At 52.4% G+C, this 15,413-nt stretch overlaps 1 long non-coding RNA gene across 2 annotated transcripts in view; it reads left to right on the top strand.

Annotated features, from left to right (window-relative positions):
* The first annotated feature begins 552 nt into the window (after nt 1-552).
* The window catches only part of LOC116665777, a 149,194-nt gene continuing 134,333 nt past the window's right edge, over nt 553-15,413 (top strand). For both annotated transcript variants that reach the window (XR_004322444.1, XR_004322445.1), the window contains exon 1: nt 553-748. This is a non-coding gene — a long non-coding RNA (uncharacterized LOC116665777). The remainder of the gene's footprint in view (nt 749-15,413) is intronic.

Below are 15,413 nucleotides of genomic sequence, written 5' to 3'. Positions count from 1 at the left end.
CGGAGTGTTCTAGCGGGTTCTGGATGTCCTGGTGAGGCGGGAATTCCCATAAAAACACCAGCAGGACCCCCAAGCAGGGCCACTACTCTCGTGCCAGCACCACCCGGTTCCCTGGCCCAGAGGCTCTATCTCACTTTTTGCCTCTGGAGCGGCTTACTTACCCCTAAGATTCTATTGGTTCCCTGAGTTCACTTCTGATTGGTTATTTCCTTCACTCCTGATTGGTTATTGCTCTCACTTCTGATTGGTCCATTTGTAGTACTTCATTTGCATGGAGCTCACTCCTGATTGGTTATTTCTCTCACTCCTGATTGGTCCATTTCCCTCACTCCTGATTGGTTATTTCTCTCACTCCTGATTGGTCCATTTCTACAAAGCTTGTTCCTAATTAGTCAACTTTTGTTATACCTTATTTGCATAGATGTTGCAAAGTGTAAACTGGCAGCCTATAAAGGCCTGTGTAAACCCACGTACAGGTGGTTACAGCTTGGAGTAAGAACTGCTTTGTGCTTGCTTATGTAATAAGCCTGAGTTCTCCAACTTTCTGGGTGCTTCTTGGTCTTTTGTCTGGACGCAGGTTGCTGTCACAACTGAGCTGTAACAGATTTTTCCTGCAACACTCAGTGCACCGTGTGCGCTGTGTGACTTGAGCGAGTCTCTGGATGCCCTTGGCCTCAGTTTTCCTGATAAAGTGGTGATGCTGAGGCCTTCCTATCAAGGAAAAGGTGGCATCTAAAGCTCAGCACAGGTAAGGTCCCAGCCTGACGGCTGCCCGGTGGGTGAGGCCCTTCTCCACACTCATTCAGCAGGGGCTTGGCTGGGCTTGGGCCTAGGATGCAGGGAGAAGCGCTTCTTCCTGCCTTCTGGCAGCTCCCTTCCAGAGAGACATTCCCATAATGAGGCCACTGTGGTCGAGGCTGTGGGCAGAGGTGGCCTGGGGGCTGAAGGGAGTCTTTGGGGGACAGTCAGAGGTCCTTAGAGCAGTGGCAGGGATAGGATGGGGTGGTCCCTGACATCCCTTAGCCCCACTGAGTCTGCAAAGTGGGGCTGCAGAGAGCCTCTTGGGAGGGTCTGAGTTTGTAAACTGGCACCAAGACCACTGAGGGTTTCCTCTGAAGCAGGGACTGTTCCCTTGAAGCTTTTCAGAGAGGAGGAGAGAATGAAGACTCCTATAGCCTAGAGTCTTGAGCAAGGAGGAGAGAAGCGATGCCTCCCTGGCTTTGGGGCTGCAAGCTTCCCTGTTTAAGCCTCTGAGGTCTTGATTGCCCGCTGCCACTTCCCCCGACCCCGCCCTCCCCCAGAATGGTCTAGCCGACATGACCCGTTGTACCAGCCCATCCCCTCTGACCCTCGGCTGCGCCGCCGTGGCCTCTGCCGGGACCCGACAGGTATAGGGGATGGACTGAAGAGTGGGTGGGCCAATCATATTACTATGCACAGGAGGTGTTGGCGCTATTGGGGACAGCTGTGCCATGAGGTTGCTGTCCCTCGGCTATCCTCCCACCCCCAACAGGCCTGGTCTCCGGCTGTAGAATGATCAGGCTTGACATGTTCATTTGCTGCTTGTTAAAAGTCCATCTTCTGGGTCCGAGCAGGCACCGGTGGGGCGGGTTTGAAGGCCTCGCTTTGGACCAGCTGCCGCAGCTGCTTAACATGCAGCATAAATATTAGTCTCTCCAAAAGGGAGAGACGCCACTGCAATTGTCTTTGGCCGGGGGACGTGACCTGGCTGTTTGCCAACATTCCTCCCCGGCCTCGCCTGGCTCAGCAGACCCTTCCAGGACCCTGGACATAATGGGTATTGGCTGACCTTGGCCAGAGGTGGGGTTCAGCCCCCAGAACCCCCACAGAGAAGACATCCATCCCGGGGAGAGGAGGGAGGAGGAGGTGGGGGCGGCAGTTTGTTGGGAAGCCTTGGGAGCACAACTCCCCCTTCCTGGCTTTATGCTCCTAACTTGCTCCTTGACTGGCAGCGCCATGCAGGCCGAGGTGGTGTGTGCTGGCTGGTGCCTGTCCTGCCCCACCCCAGCCCTACTTGTGGCCTTGCCTCTGGAGTCCTCACACTTGGGTGTGAATCGTGATCTCATCTCCACCATTCGGTGCACATCATTTGGGTGCCAGCTGGGTGCTGGATGCTGGGGTCGAAGCGCCAAACAGGATCTTGTCAAGGTCACAGTGGGCACAGACACACCCCTAAACAAAGTAATTTTGAAGTTTCAAGTGCTGTGAACAAATCCTGTGATAGGGAGTGACTGGGGGGCTACACCAACCAGGGAGGTCACGACCTCGGAGAGGAAGTGACACATCTGTGCTGAGGCCTGCGCCCATGTGACCCTAGGTTTCCTAATTTTAGAAGTGGTGACAGAGGCCCTCCCCTTTCTCCATCTTGTAACACTTGCATGAGATTATATAGGCGAAGGCCACTGCGGGAGCTCAGGCCTGGGGCATCTGGCTGGCCTCCCTGGTGACCACATGGTTTCTCACCACGTTCTCAGATTCAGGTTTCCCAAATCTCTATGAATCAAAATCATCGGGGGAATTTGTTAAAAAATGAAGATTCTTAGGCCCCTCCTAATGATTGAGCAGGCAGGGCTGGGGCTCTGGGATCTGCATTTTTATAGGCACTGCGGGTGACATGGGTGGCTCACAAAAACACTTTTGAGAATCATGGCTTAGGGCCCCCTTGACTCCCGCCTGAGGTAGACCCAGTATCCCCCCTCAACCTCCACAACTCGACTCTAAACAGTTGGGGTGGCAGCTTTGTGGGGTGACTCGCTCCTGGGCCGGCAGACCTGGGAGAGGTGCTCTGATGGCTGAGGTCTGTCTAGTCTCAGTTTTGGGCAGGGTTTGCCCGCTGGACCTTGTGAAATGCTGCTTTGAAATAACCAGCTGCTCAGAATTGCAGAATGTCCTGAATTTATTAACACTCGGAATGTCTTCCGTGAGCCTGATGGGGAATATTAAGTATCGCTGCAGGCCCCGGAAGGATGCTCTTGGGGAAGCAGATGTCGGGTCCGACAGGCTGAGGGGGCGTCATCCCACGCTTCATCCCACGGAAGAGGAAAATCGACCCCCAGAGTTGGCGGGCCAGGGGGAGGACGGGGGTGGGGGCTGTCCTGGGTGTGTTTCAGCCACTCTGAGAGGTGCAGGGGGCTCAGTCCAGGGTTCTCCACTCACCCCAGCATCTTCCCACTGCCCTCCTGGTCTGAAGCCTTCTCACAGACCCAGGCACCTCATCAGCATGTGTCACACATGCTAATGTAACAACAGCTGCTAATTTTATATAGCTACTATTACTCCACTGCCAGTGTAGGAATCAAAGCGGGAGGATTTGGGGCCAGAGTACTACCACCACCCTCTGTATGATATTTTATTCACTGGGCTGCTTTTTTTTTTTTTTCTAAACAAAATTCCGTCCTATCTGAAATTTGTTCTTACTTCCCACCTCAACCCAGCCAGCTGTGATCTCTGGCTGTAGCCTGGCCCCCAGGGAAGGACAGGAACCCAGCCTGGTTCCTGTCTGGGGCAACTGCCAGTCCATGCCATTGGGAGGTGGATGCCTAAGCAGGCAGGAAAAACGTTCCTCTTTTCCTGCGGGCTAGTGCCTGTTTCCTCTGCCCAAAGCCACCCCCCCCCCCCCGTAACTTGCTGTGAATGGCCCAAGGCCACACCCTGCGTCCTCACTCCCAGACAGGTTCTGCTTAGACAGCACCAGGGTGGGGGGCACAGAGCTCCCCTGCCCCAAACAGCCTGGCCAATTACCCAGTCTGGGTACCCCCTGCTCTGCATCCCCTCCTCCCAACTCCACTTCTTCCTAAGGCCCTAGGCAGCAGTTTTCCACATCCGAATAATGGAGATGCTAGTAACACCTACCTGGCCTGAACCAAGTCAGTGGGTCTCAATCCTGGTTGTATATTTAGAATCACAGGGTGGTTAAAACAAATCCCATTGCCTGGGCCCACCCTGACACCTACCTGAGCAGATTTCATCAGAATTTCAGGGGAATGGGGTCTAGACATAAGCATTTTTAAAAAGCTGCCAGGCGATCCAATGTGCCTCTTGGAATGGTATGGGAAGCTTCTATGATGGGGTCTGGTACACGGCAGACCTTCAACAAGGGAGGGCCCTTGTTTCATTATTTGTTGTGTTAAGTGTATTCAGTGGCATTTCATTTAAAACCACTTGTTTGTAGCCAGTGGACAGAGAAGAGCTTCATTGATTTAAAAAAACTTAATAAAAGAAATATAAATATGCCATATACAGGCACAAGTTAGTAAGGAAAAGTTACCAGTTTCAGTGTCTCCTTCCCCTGCCCCATGTCCAGGGAAGAGGAGGAGGGATTAGAGGGAAGAAAGTTCTGGAAGGGTAGAGGTGGAGGAGGCTGATCAGCCCTTGTGATGAGATTTCCCGAACTGGGAAGGGTGTAGGGTTTTTGGTGTATCCTTCATAGGGTTTTGCAGGATGGGACAGGTAGCTGGACCTAGGAGAGACGAACTTTGTGGAGTACCTGGAGAAGCTAAGGCTCCTGGGCCCAGGGGCTCCCCGACCCAGACCCCCGAGGGTGGAAGAGGAGGCTTGAGCCACAGGCAATGAACTCAAAGTGGGCAGAACACCCTGCCGGCCAGAGGCATTCCTGCCATCCGGCCTGCACACAGGCCAGTCCCCCACCCCAGAAATCCAGGTGGGATTTCCCACAACATGCGGGGTGGGGCTCAGGATCCTATCCCCAGTGCAGGGCTTTCAAAAGGAGGCCCTAGGGGCTGTGGTTAGGGACCCCAGGGAGCTGGGGGAGAGAAGGCAAGTCCTTCTGACTGGAAAGGCAGGGCTGGAGTGTGCGTCCCAAACCTGTATGGTCATCTGCATGACCTGGGGAAACTAGTTAAAAAATACAGACTCTCAGGCCCCACCTCTGATTTGGATGCAGTAGGTCTGGGGACCTGGAAATCTGCATTGTCAACAAGCTGCCCCAGTGATTCTGACTTACTGAGTCCCACTCAGGCGTGGGAGTCATGGGGGTTGAGGAGAGGCAGGAGCCAGCCCCTCCCCCACCACACCTCCTAACTACCCCCGACCCCCCCCCCCTCACCCTGCAGGCCCTGTTCCCCTGGGAGCATTTTCCACTTCCCTTCCTGCCCTCTGGGCCTCCCATGGGCCCTCTGATGGGTGTCCGCCTCCCAGGTGGGGCCTGTTTTCCCAGGAGAGGATGAAATTGCACAAAGGGGATGTGTGTGTGCGTGGGCTGACGATGCGTTTGCTTGAAATAAGCTTTTCTTTTTGAGTCAGTTTTCTTCCCCTAATACTCAAATATGCTACACTGCTATGCCATTCTGTTTGCAGATGATTTTTTCTGATGAGCAAGAGTGTCAAAGACACTAAGTCAATGAGTGGAGAGAAAGAAAAAGCGTGATAATTTACAGGAATTAAGAAGTGAAGATTTCAAACTTGGTGCAGCCTGCGGGACTGTGGCTCAGGCAGTCCTGAGGTCCCCACTGTCCTGAGGGCGGGGACCTCTCTCCGTCTACACGCAGGAGAGGGGTGCTCAGGGGCTGCTGGGATGCAGGACTGATAAAGCTCAGGTCCTCCTCACCAGATCAGTCCTCTCCATCCACTACTAGCTTCTCCAGCCACTCCTCTATTCCTGTAGTGACACCTACATCTTCCCACTCACCTGCCCAGACCTCCCTCCCCTCTGCCCTAAGGCCACATCTATATGGCTTGCCATTCAAGACCCCTCAGTCACTCTGCCTTCCTGTGCCCCTCAGCTTCCTGGACAAACTTGTTTGTTGATCACGTGAGTGAATCATTCCTGCACTTCTTTTGAATAGACCCGTCTTCTCCGTGCATTTGCTTCTGCTGTTTCCCCTGCGCTGAGTGCCTCTTGCCTCAGCTCTGCATGTGCACAGCCCACTTGCTTCTGGTCTGGATGAAATGCTTCCTCCTCTGCCAGACCTCCCCTGATGGCCGTTAGCTTCCCTTCTTCTGCTGCTCCCGCTGGAATTTGTCTTGAGGGCTGAGCACCATTCACAGCCTGCCCTCTTATTCTTGCCTATTTCCGTATCTGTTTTTCCCTAGCTGTTCACCTCCATGTGTTTTGAGGGGTGCTTGGCACATAGTAGGTGAACGACACACAGTAGGTGGCTACTCTTAGCTGCAGAGACCGTCATGTGAAAAACACATACTTTTGTTACCTTGGGGGAAAACCTGGCATTTGCCTGCAGGACAGAAGACTTGGTAATAGAAGTGTGACCTCTCTTCTCAATGGTCCCCACCCCAAGTCTCTGTCCCTGGGAAGTGGGCTCTCACTGGGTCACCACTGGGGCTCCAGCAGCTGTTGATGTGGATGTGAACCCAGGCTGTGTTCCTGGAAACGGGCCGACGGACCAGACTCAACCTCATCTAGCTGTAGGGGGACTGAAGTTCCCCCTCCCCTAATGGGGCAAGGGACCCCGTAGTAGGTGGACAGCCCTGTAAGAACTTGGACTTTGGAGTATCACAGACTTGTCCTCGTATCTTAAGTCTGCTGTGTGACCTCAGATAAATTTCTTAGCCTCTCTGAACCTTAGTTTCCTGGTTTGGAAAATGAAGCAAATGATACTTTAGGGTCATTGGGAGTATTGGGGATAATATCTGTAATGTACAGGGCACCCGAGAGGAGCTTGATAAATAATGGTCAGTATGATGATTGTTACTGTCATTAACAGCCCTGCTTTTTAATTCTTTTTTTCCCTGTGGTCATTGTTCCCTCTAACTGGTGCTTGTGCAGGGATCACCTGAGGCCATGAACCAGCCATTTTATAATTAGTTTGGCAGATGCAGGATGTGGTGGACCCCTGCCAGGGATCACAAATTAGTGTCGTTTGTGGAGAGGAGGCTCTTCAAAGAGCCTTGATGGGGACAAGCAGGTCCATGGGCATCTGACCTCAGTCCTCATGGCTCTTCAGAGGGGTGAGCCCCATTAACAAGAGCCGGAGCTGGGTGCCCTTAGGGTTTGCAGGGGACTCAGAGCCACAATGCATGCCCCTGCATGCTGGGCACGTGGGGCTGGGCTCACTCACACCCCACAGGCTCAGGGCAGCCATGGAGAGAAAGCTTCCTTATTCCTCTGTGCACGTGCCTTAGTTTCCCCATATAGCACTCTGTCCACTCTCTGAATCTGGGTGTCCCCTGCTCTCCACGCTGAGACCTCCCACTACAAATCACTGGGCAACATCCATCCATCTTCTCCTTGCAGCCTCCAGCAGCCCAGAAAACTTTTATAAATGGCAAAGTCAACCTCTGCGTCTGAGGCCACAGAGGCACACAGGGCTCCTGGCACTGGTGTTTCCCAAGGATTCTGGCCTGGCTTCATCCTCATGGGACAGTGTGTGGGCTGGCGGCACACCGGTGTCTGTCCACACAAGCTCATTCTCGCCTGTGTCTCACTCCACTTGCTTCACTGCGGGCCATGGGCAAGCTGCTTTTCCTCAATTCACATGTTCTGTATGCTTCTCCAAGTCTCAGGGCTCCCACACAAACCCCTCACACTGGTGAGTGATCTCACTTACTAGCCGTGATGTATGCAGGCAAGGAATTTATAGGCAAGGAAATGGAATTTCAGAGCTTAACCTGGGTCACAAAGCTGGGGAGGATTGGAGTTAGGATTTGAACCCAGACGGTCTGACTACATAATCTGTTTTTTTAAATTGAGGGATAATTACAATACACCAAAATGCACAGATCTTTGGTGTTCATTTCAACGAGTGTTGACAAACGTGTTCACCCCTGTAGGCGCACCCTAAGTAAGGTGTGTACCGGGCCCATCATTCTTCATGTCTCTTCTCCGCCGCTCCTACCCCCATGTGGAAGCACCATGTTCTGATTGCTGTCATCACAGGGAACACTGTCCATGGATTGATTTTGTAGCAGTGCAGTTACGCAGTGTAGATACTCCTCCATATGTCCTTTAATGTACTGTTTCTTTCGCTCCAGCTCAGTGTTTCTGAGACTTGTCCATATTGTTGCACGTGTCAATAATTCGTTACTTTTATTGCTGAACAGGATTCTTTTGTATAGATACACCATGCTGTGTTTATCCCTTCACTTGCTGATGGATATTAGGGTTACTTCCAGTTTTGGGTTAAGATGAATGAATCTGCCCTAAACATTCACCTACAAGGCTTTGTGTGGACGTATATCTTCGTTCCTCTCAGGTAGATACTTGGGGCTGGATTGATGGCTTAGAGGGAGGAGCTTATTTAACGTTGTAATTGTCAGTCATTTTCTAAAGGGGTTGTGCCATCTTGCACTCGCGCTTACAGTGTAAGGGAGTTCTGGTTGCTCCACATTCTTGCCAGCGCTCACTGGTATTGGTCTTTTGAACTTTAGTGGACGAGTAGTGGTATCTCACTTTGGTTTTAACTTGCATTTCCATGATGGCCAACCATCCTGGTCTTTTTTTTCATGGGGCTATTGGCCATGCATGTATTTCCTTTTGTGATGTGTCTGTTCTAGTCTTTTGCCCACTTGAAAAATTAGGTTGGTTGTCCTTTTATTGTTGATGTGGAGTTCATTCTGTAATGTGGACATGAATATGTTTTTTCGTAGGTGGTTTATCATTTTCCTTAAAAGCGTCATTGGTGAGCAGAAATTGACTGTAGCCCCCTCACCTTTGCTTGTAGAGGATTCTTGGGAGGGGGAAGTAAGAGGCTGTGATGTGCCAAGTATACAGCAGGTGCTCAGAAGGGGCTTAATTACTTTGCCTTTATCCCTCCTCCAGCCAAGATCTCCCCAGACCATTTTCTCTAACTGGTACAGATGTCCTCTCTACTCCATCCATCTGCCCACATATTACTCATCCTTGAAAGCCCAGTTTAATATGGGCCTCTGGCACCAAGCTCCTTAGAACGTCCCAACCCGTGGAAACGACCCTCAAGCTGGATCAAATCACAGTGATTCTCTGTCATCAAGGGCCTCATGTTGTCTCATTGGCTTCCGGGAGGTTGCTAGAGACTGACAATACATTGCTACAGAGTCCATTTTGCTAAGGCAGAAACTGAGGGCTAGAGAAAGGCCAGCTGACTCACCCATAGTTACTGGTACAGCCAGGATGGAGACTATCTTCAAATTCACGGGCAGCTCTCAACTGCACCTCCATCACCACTGATTTCATCCCAGCCCTCCCCACTTCGTGCTTGGACCATTGCAGTGCCATCTTCTACTTGCTCACTTGGCACAAATTCTTTTACTGTCAGCCACTCCCAGGGCCTGCATTAGGCTCCGAGAATATAGTCATTAATCAAGCATTGTCCTGCCCTCCAGGGGCTCCCAGACAAGGGGAAAGCCATGCACTCCAGTCATTAGAATGCAAAGTGGTGAGAGCCGAGGACAGCAGATGGATGCGTTGGGCACCGAAGAAGGGCCCTGTAAAGCGCACTGCTTTCTCTGCCTAGGGGTCGGCAGAGACCCCAGGGACATCGTCTGGGAGGAACAACCCTTGAGCCAGGGTTTGCAAGCTGAATAACCTTTCCCCAGGTAGAGAACCACATGGAAAGGAAGGGTATCACAAAGAGAGGGGCATCATCACGTACAGATGTCCAGAGATACCACGAAGTACAGGGGATCCAGGGGAGACCACATGAACAGGCACCACCTGTGGGCAGCGGGGGTGTTGGGAGCTAAATCAGAGAGGTCGGTCAGGTGGCATCATCGAACGCTCGACATGTCAGGTAAGAAACCTGGGTTTTCTTCTGAAAGCGATGGGGAGCTTTTGGAGGACTGGAAGATGGGGGGAGCAAGGGATTAAGTGCTAGGAGCCCCCCTGTGGCAGTTGCTAAGAGGACGGATGGGAGCAGGCTACTGTAACCTGAGACCTGTGGGACACCCTTCCCACAGTGGGTCCCCCTTCCACAGTGGGTCCAGGTGAGAGATGATGAGGTCTGCCTGACCCGGGGCAGAGGGCCTGGGGGTGGAGGGAACACCTCATCCCTCACCCCAGGGAGCTGCTGAGAGATCATTGGCCATGAGGTAAACAGAACAGTTACGGCCACAGTAACACGATTCCCTCACCTTCAAAAAGGGCAGACTGGGGACTTCAGTGGAGAGAGCATCATGCCCCGTGGGTGACAGCAGTGGGGCCAGGTATCTGACTGGGAACGGACGTGGCTGTGTGTTGACCCCAGGGGTGGCTTTGGGACGAGCCAGTGGTGAGTCTGGGTGCAGAGGTATGAGACAGGGGAGGTCAGAGAGCCTGGAGGTGGGGAAGGAGTGGACAGGGCCTGTTCGGCGTCTGGAAGTTCCGTGTGGTCAGACAGACATGGGTTTGCCTCCCCTCTCTGGAACTTGGCTCTTGGAATAAATCCCTTAGTCTCTCTAAACCCCAGTCTCATCTCTGAAAGAGTGCTAATAACAGCCTCTGTCATGGAGTTGTTTGGGGATTAAGTGCCAAAATGCGCGTAGAGAAAGCACTCAGCACAGAGCTATATGTGTTGGATTCTGCGCCGTCTGCGGAAGTCACCTCTGCGGTTTCCTGTGCTGTTCTTTCCCTGTACTGCCTCTGGAAACTGTCCAGCCGTCGGGGGCCCAGCTAGTGCACGGCACAGACGAGGGAGCCGATTCCCAGAAAACCCATCACCGGTGCACCGGCCCCCCCTCCCTCAATCCACAGCAGCCATGGGCCCCAGGAGGGGCTTGGCAAGTTACTCGCACCTCTTGGCAAAGGCCTTCCTGTTGCTGCTCAAGTTAAATCCACATCACCCTCTGGCAGGTTTTCTGGGCTATGTCCACCAGGCAGTTAAGGAGCTGATATTCCAAAGGCAATTTCTCTCCAAGGAGGTATTTTATGGGTTGTTCATGCTACACTACTGCTAGGAGATGCCCCCCCCCCCCCCCCGCCAGGCTGAGCCATCCAGACTCCGCTGAGTGGCCCCCTGGACCAGGGAGGATGGAGCAGGCCCGGTGTAGGTGCCTACGCAGGGTCCTGACTGTTCTTCCCCCTCTGCCCGTGACCTGTGGGAGGCTCAGGCCTGTGAACAGCGCCGAGATTGCCCGAAAACACTGTTACTACTGAAAACCAGGAAACTTGCTCTCTTCTCCAGGGCAAAAAGAGGCAGAAAACTCTGGTAAATGCCTTAATAAGCAGCTGCCATTGACGCAACAATAGCTGTTAAAAACTATCAATCATTTAGAGACGGGAAACGGGGAGAAACCTCTTAGGGGCACTTTTACAGCCGGGAGAGTGTCAATAGTAGTGTGATTAATTTCTAGCTCAGAGATAGTCTGAAACGTGGGCTATGAAAGTCCTTTGGAGGAAGAGAACTTTCCCAAACATGCAGATGCTGAACTAATGAAGCTTCCATGGGTATCCAGGGTGCCTGGCGTGGCATCTCTCAGGCTGGGGCTGGGCCCACAAGCCAGGACCAGGTGTCCTGCCTGCCTGGACTTGACCTTCCTCGTTTCTAGCCAGACGCCTGGATTCCTACTTAGAGCTGCAGCCCTGCTGGGTGCTGTGACCCCATGTGGCCACTAGGGGGAGCTGAGGTTCTCAGCTAAGGGCTGGTCTCAAGGAGACTTTCGGCGTCACTGGATTTTCCATTCCGGATTCTGAAAGCAGGGCTGGGCTGGGGACAGCATGGCTGCTGACTGACCTGGCAGAGGTGGACAGTATTTGAAGGAGCCCCAGTCTCTGAGCGATGTCTGGGTCCCTTCTCACCAATCTGCCTCCCTTAACCAACATCAAAGTGACCTCTTCTGGGAACCCTTACAGAGGCACCCGTCTTGTCACTGCTCCGGGTCCCTGGGCACTGACTCCCCAGCGAGAAGGAAGCCGAGGACTGTGTTCTGTTGCTTCTTCCTCTTTTTCCTCTTCCTACTCTTAACACCCCCCCCAAACAGGCTTGATTAAGCACCTCTGATTTGCAGGGAACTGTGGGCATGGCACTGGGGGAACTGGAGGATGGTGGGGACTTCCTTGAGAGACAAAGAAGTACAAGCAGTAACTCCTGGACTCAAGGACTTGGCACGCAACTTGGAGGTGTAGGAATTTGGTCATTGAATATTATCCAAGTGCTCTTACTGGAAACAGTAGAATATGGGAAAAAGAGAATCAAATTAGGTGATTGGGTTTCAGTCTTGGCTCCACCTCGAAGAGCCAGTGTGATGTTGTGTTACCTATACCTGCTGCATTTCTACTTCTTCATCTGTAAAATGGGGCCAGGCATCCCTAAGTTAACCACCATTTTGAGAATCACATGTGGCGTTGGAAGAGAGAGGCTTTCTTAACTGTGAAGTAAGCATTACCTTCTTTGTAAACTCCCCAAGCCTCTCCTCCCACCAAGTTAAACGATTCCCATGTGTGTCTGCCCAAACCTCCTCCGAGCCCCGTTAGAGCTGGCTGGATGCACTGCCATCCTTTATCTGTCATTGAACTGAGAACTCAGGGATGGTGCATATGGCTGAGTCATTGCCACCTAGCTCACAGCCTGGGGTTTTGCAGGGAATGTTTACAGATGTTGAGAGTAAGATCTGGGGATAAGGCAGGAGGGGAGAATGACTCACCCCTTTTCAGTTAAGGTCCTGGGCTGATGGTGGTACCATCCACACGTGTGTGGCCCAGGTGTGTGCAAGTGGACACTGACTGTGGCCTCGGGCTTTGGGTGATCCCTGCTGGGGAGAACCTGACCATTGCGAAGCTGGCCGTGGGGGCCTGGGCTGCAGACACACATTTTGGAGGCCCTCAAGATGAGGGTGGGCACTGAAGCCCTGAGAGTGGTTGGGTTCCAGGACAGGAGGGGCAACGTTTCCCACATTTCCAGGGTGGGCCAGGTGTTACTGAGGGTGGGCTAGTCTTAGGGGGATGTGGTCAGGGCCCAAAATAGTGTTTACAGTGTTGGGTCACAGAGTGAGAAACAGACCCCTTTGGGATCTCTATCAATCCTGTGTTGGTGAGGGAGGTGGCTTGGTAGCAGTGAGCCCTCTGGTTTGTGCTAATCTCCCTTTGGGAGGAAGAGCCAGCAGAACCCAGGCCAGTGCTTTCAGCAGCCAACCGTGCCCAGCTGCAGTTTACACTTGAGGTGTTCTTTCCTGGTTGCTTTTGAGAAGTGATACTATTTTTACATACCATAGTGATGCACTGTTTCCTTTAAGTACATTTATTTGACTTTAAAAATAAAGGGAGTCAGTGTAAAGAAAAATACTAAGTAAATAATAGTACAGATGGGGCAGGAATACAGCAAAAATTCCGTTGTTTGTACACCAATGACTGGTGGGGTTGGGAGCGCAGGTTCGCAGTCATAGGTGGTGATTCTGGCTCTGACTCTTTCAGTGGTGTGACCTTGGACCTCTGGACCTCAGTTTCCCTCTCTGTAAAACAGGGCAATACTACCTTCTCAGCAGGGTGGCTTTGAGGAGCAAAGGAAATGATGCATGAAAAGTACTTTGCACAGAGCTGGCATACAGTAGGTGCTCAATCATTGTGTGTTGTTAGACATTTTAATTTGTAGCAGGTGTGGGTGGGGCTTTAGAGTCCAAGCTAGAGCCCGGGAGAGCTTGCCCCTTCGGGATGCAGGCAGGAGGCAGTGGGATGCAGGAGGAATGGCCAGGGAGGGACCCCGAGGACCTGACCCATGGACCAAGGGAGGAGAGCCCATCCCACTCCTGCCCTGAGCCAGAAGCCGGGGTCTCTGAACTCGTTTCTGTCTCGGGGTGGAGTGGCTTCCTCGTTGTGCCCTGCCAGCCATTGCACTTCCCCTTCCTTCAAGTCTGAATTCAGAATTACAAGTGTTCATATTCATTATAAGACCCGGGCGATGTTAACCTTGGAGGTTCTAGCCTGGAAGGCTCCATTTTCTCCTGAAGTTCAATATTAACACACCAGTGAGAAGAGTTTGTCTCCTCAGGGAGCTGGGGGCTCCAGCTGATGAAATTGCAATTCTTCTCCAATTTGCTGGCAAGATGGGTGCACCTGAGAAATATTAATGAGCTTTGTAGTCCCTCCCGCCCTCCCTCCCATCCCTCCTTCCACAGGTATTTATGGAGGGCATACGGGGGCACTTGTAATTTTAACTTTTGCCAAAACCAGGAGTGCCTCCTTCTCTGGCAAAGATCTCATTTCAGTTCTTTAAACACAAGCAAAAAGCAAAAATTCCAGGACCCGTGTCACTTGGATCAATCAAAGAATTCTTCTCTGGTTCATCTGCTTACAGTATTTACACAGCATTCAGGTGACACACACCCTGTGCTTTGAGCCGTCTGCCTGTGAATTAATCTTGTTGGTCTGTTTGCTTAGTTTTCAACATCTAGGCCAGAGAGCCAGCTTCATCCCCTTCCCTTGGGCACCCGTCAGACAGCCGCCCGCCCAGCCTGGCTGTCCCCTTCTCAAGCCTTTGTGTGTGGGGGTCCCCCTTTCTGGAGTGCTGTCTTTCCTCTGGCTCACTTTCGGAGACACCCTGGGCTTTTCCTTCTCCATGGAGGCCGAGTGGCCCTGGATCACGGAGGCTGGCTCCCAGGGGCCAGTCCTCAGTCTTAGAACTGATATTTGCCTAAGGCTCATTCTGCATCCATCCATGAGCCCCAAACCCTCTTGTTGAGGTGCGTGCTGGCCTCATTGAGGTCTCTGTGAAATTGACCCCATCTCAGGTGAGGAGGTGACAGGTGTGCTCGGGGTCACACAGCAGGAAGAAACAGAACCAGGCCTGGAGTCCAGGTACCTTGGCTCTGGAGCCCCAGACTCTGAAATGCTCCTCACCTGTCCTGCCCTTTCATATGCACAGTGCAGGCTGGGAAAGCCGAGGAGGGAGGGGGTCCCTGTGAGCCTGGGCTGCCCGGATGCAGGGTTAAGCGTGCCGGGTGATGGACGGAACGTGGGAAGCATCTGGTTTAGCCACGTGGAGACGGGAGCTGCTGCTGCCTGTGGCTAGGGGTTGGTGTCTGTTCAGAGCTCCCCTGTGGTTACCTGACTGCTCACTTCTGTCTCTGGAATGCCGTCCCTCCTATGCTTTAATTCAAAGCATTTATTTTTGCTTTGCTTTATTCCCCAAAGGATTTCAAGTGACCTACAGGAAAACATTCAATAAAGTCCTAATAAAATATAAATAAGAACAACAAGGGAAGATGCTGTTCACATCACGACACGGCGGTTTCCTGCATCTGCTGGTCCTTTAAGGACCAGATTCTCCTCACTTCCCCAATCTTTCCGTTCAGAAAGGTCATGCCCATCACGTGATTTGAGTTTAAATGTAAACACTCAAGGTTTCCTCAGGTTCTCCCGTGCAGGCTCCGTCAGTGCATTCACATCCCGGCCAAAGCAGCTAGTTTGAAAGGCCTCTTACCGATCTCAACATCTCAAACGGGCTACTGTCGGCACCTTCACGCTCTCTGCTGCTCCCGACCTTACACTGATGAGGTGGCCCTGCCCTCCCGGCGGCTTTCCCAACGTGATG

The sequence above is a fragment of the Camelus ferus genome, chromosome 9 (genome assembly GCF_009834535.1).
Source record: "Camelus ferus isolate YT-003-E chromosome 9, BCGSAC_Cfer_1.0, whole genome shotgun sequence".
Classification (NCBI taxonomy): Eukaryota; Metazoa; Chordata; class Mammalia; order Artiodactyla; family Camelidae; genus Camelus; species Camelus ferus.
Note: the sequence above shows the minus strand (reverse complement) of the source record. Positions and strands in the feature narration are given on the sequence as shown.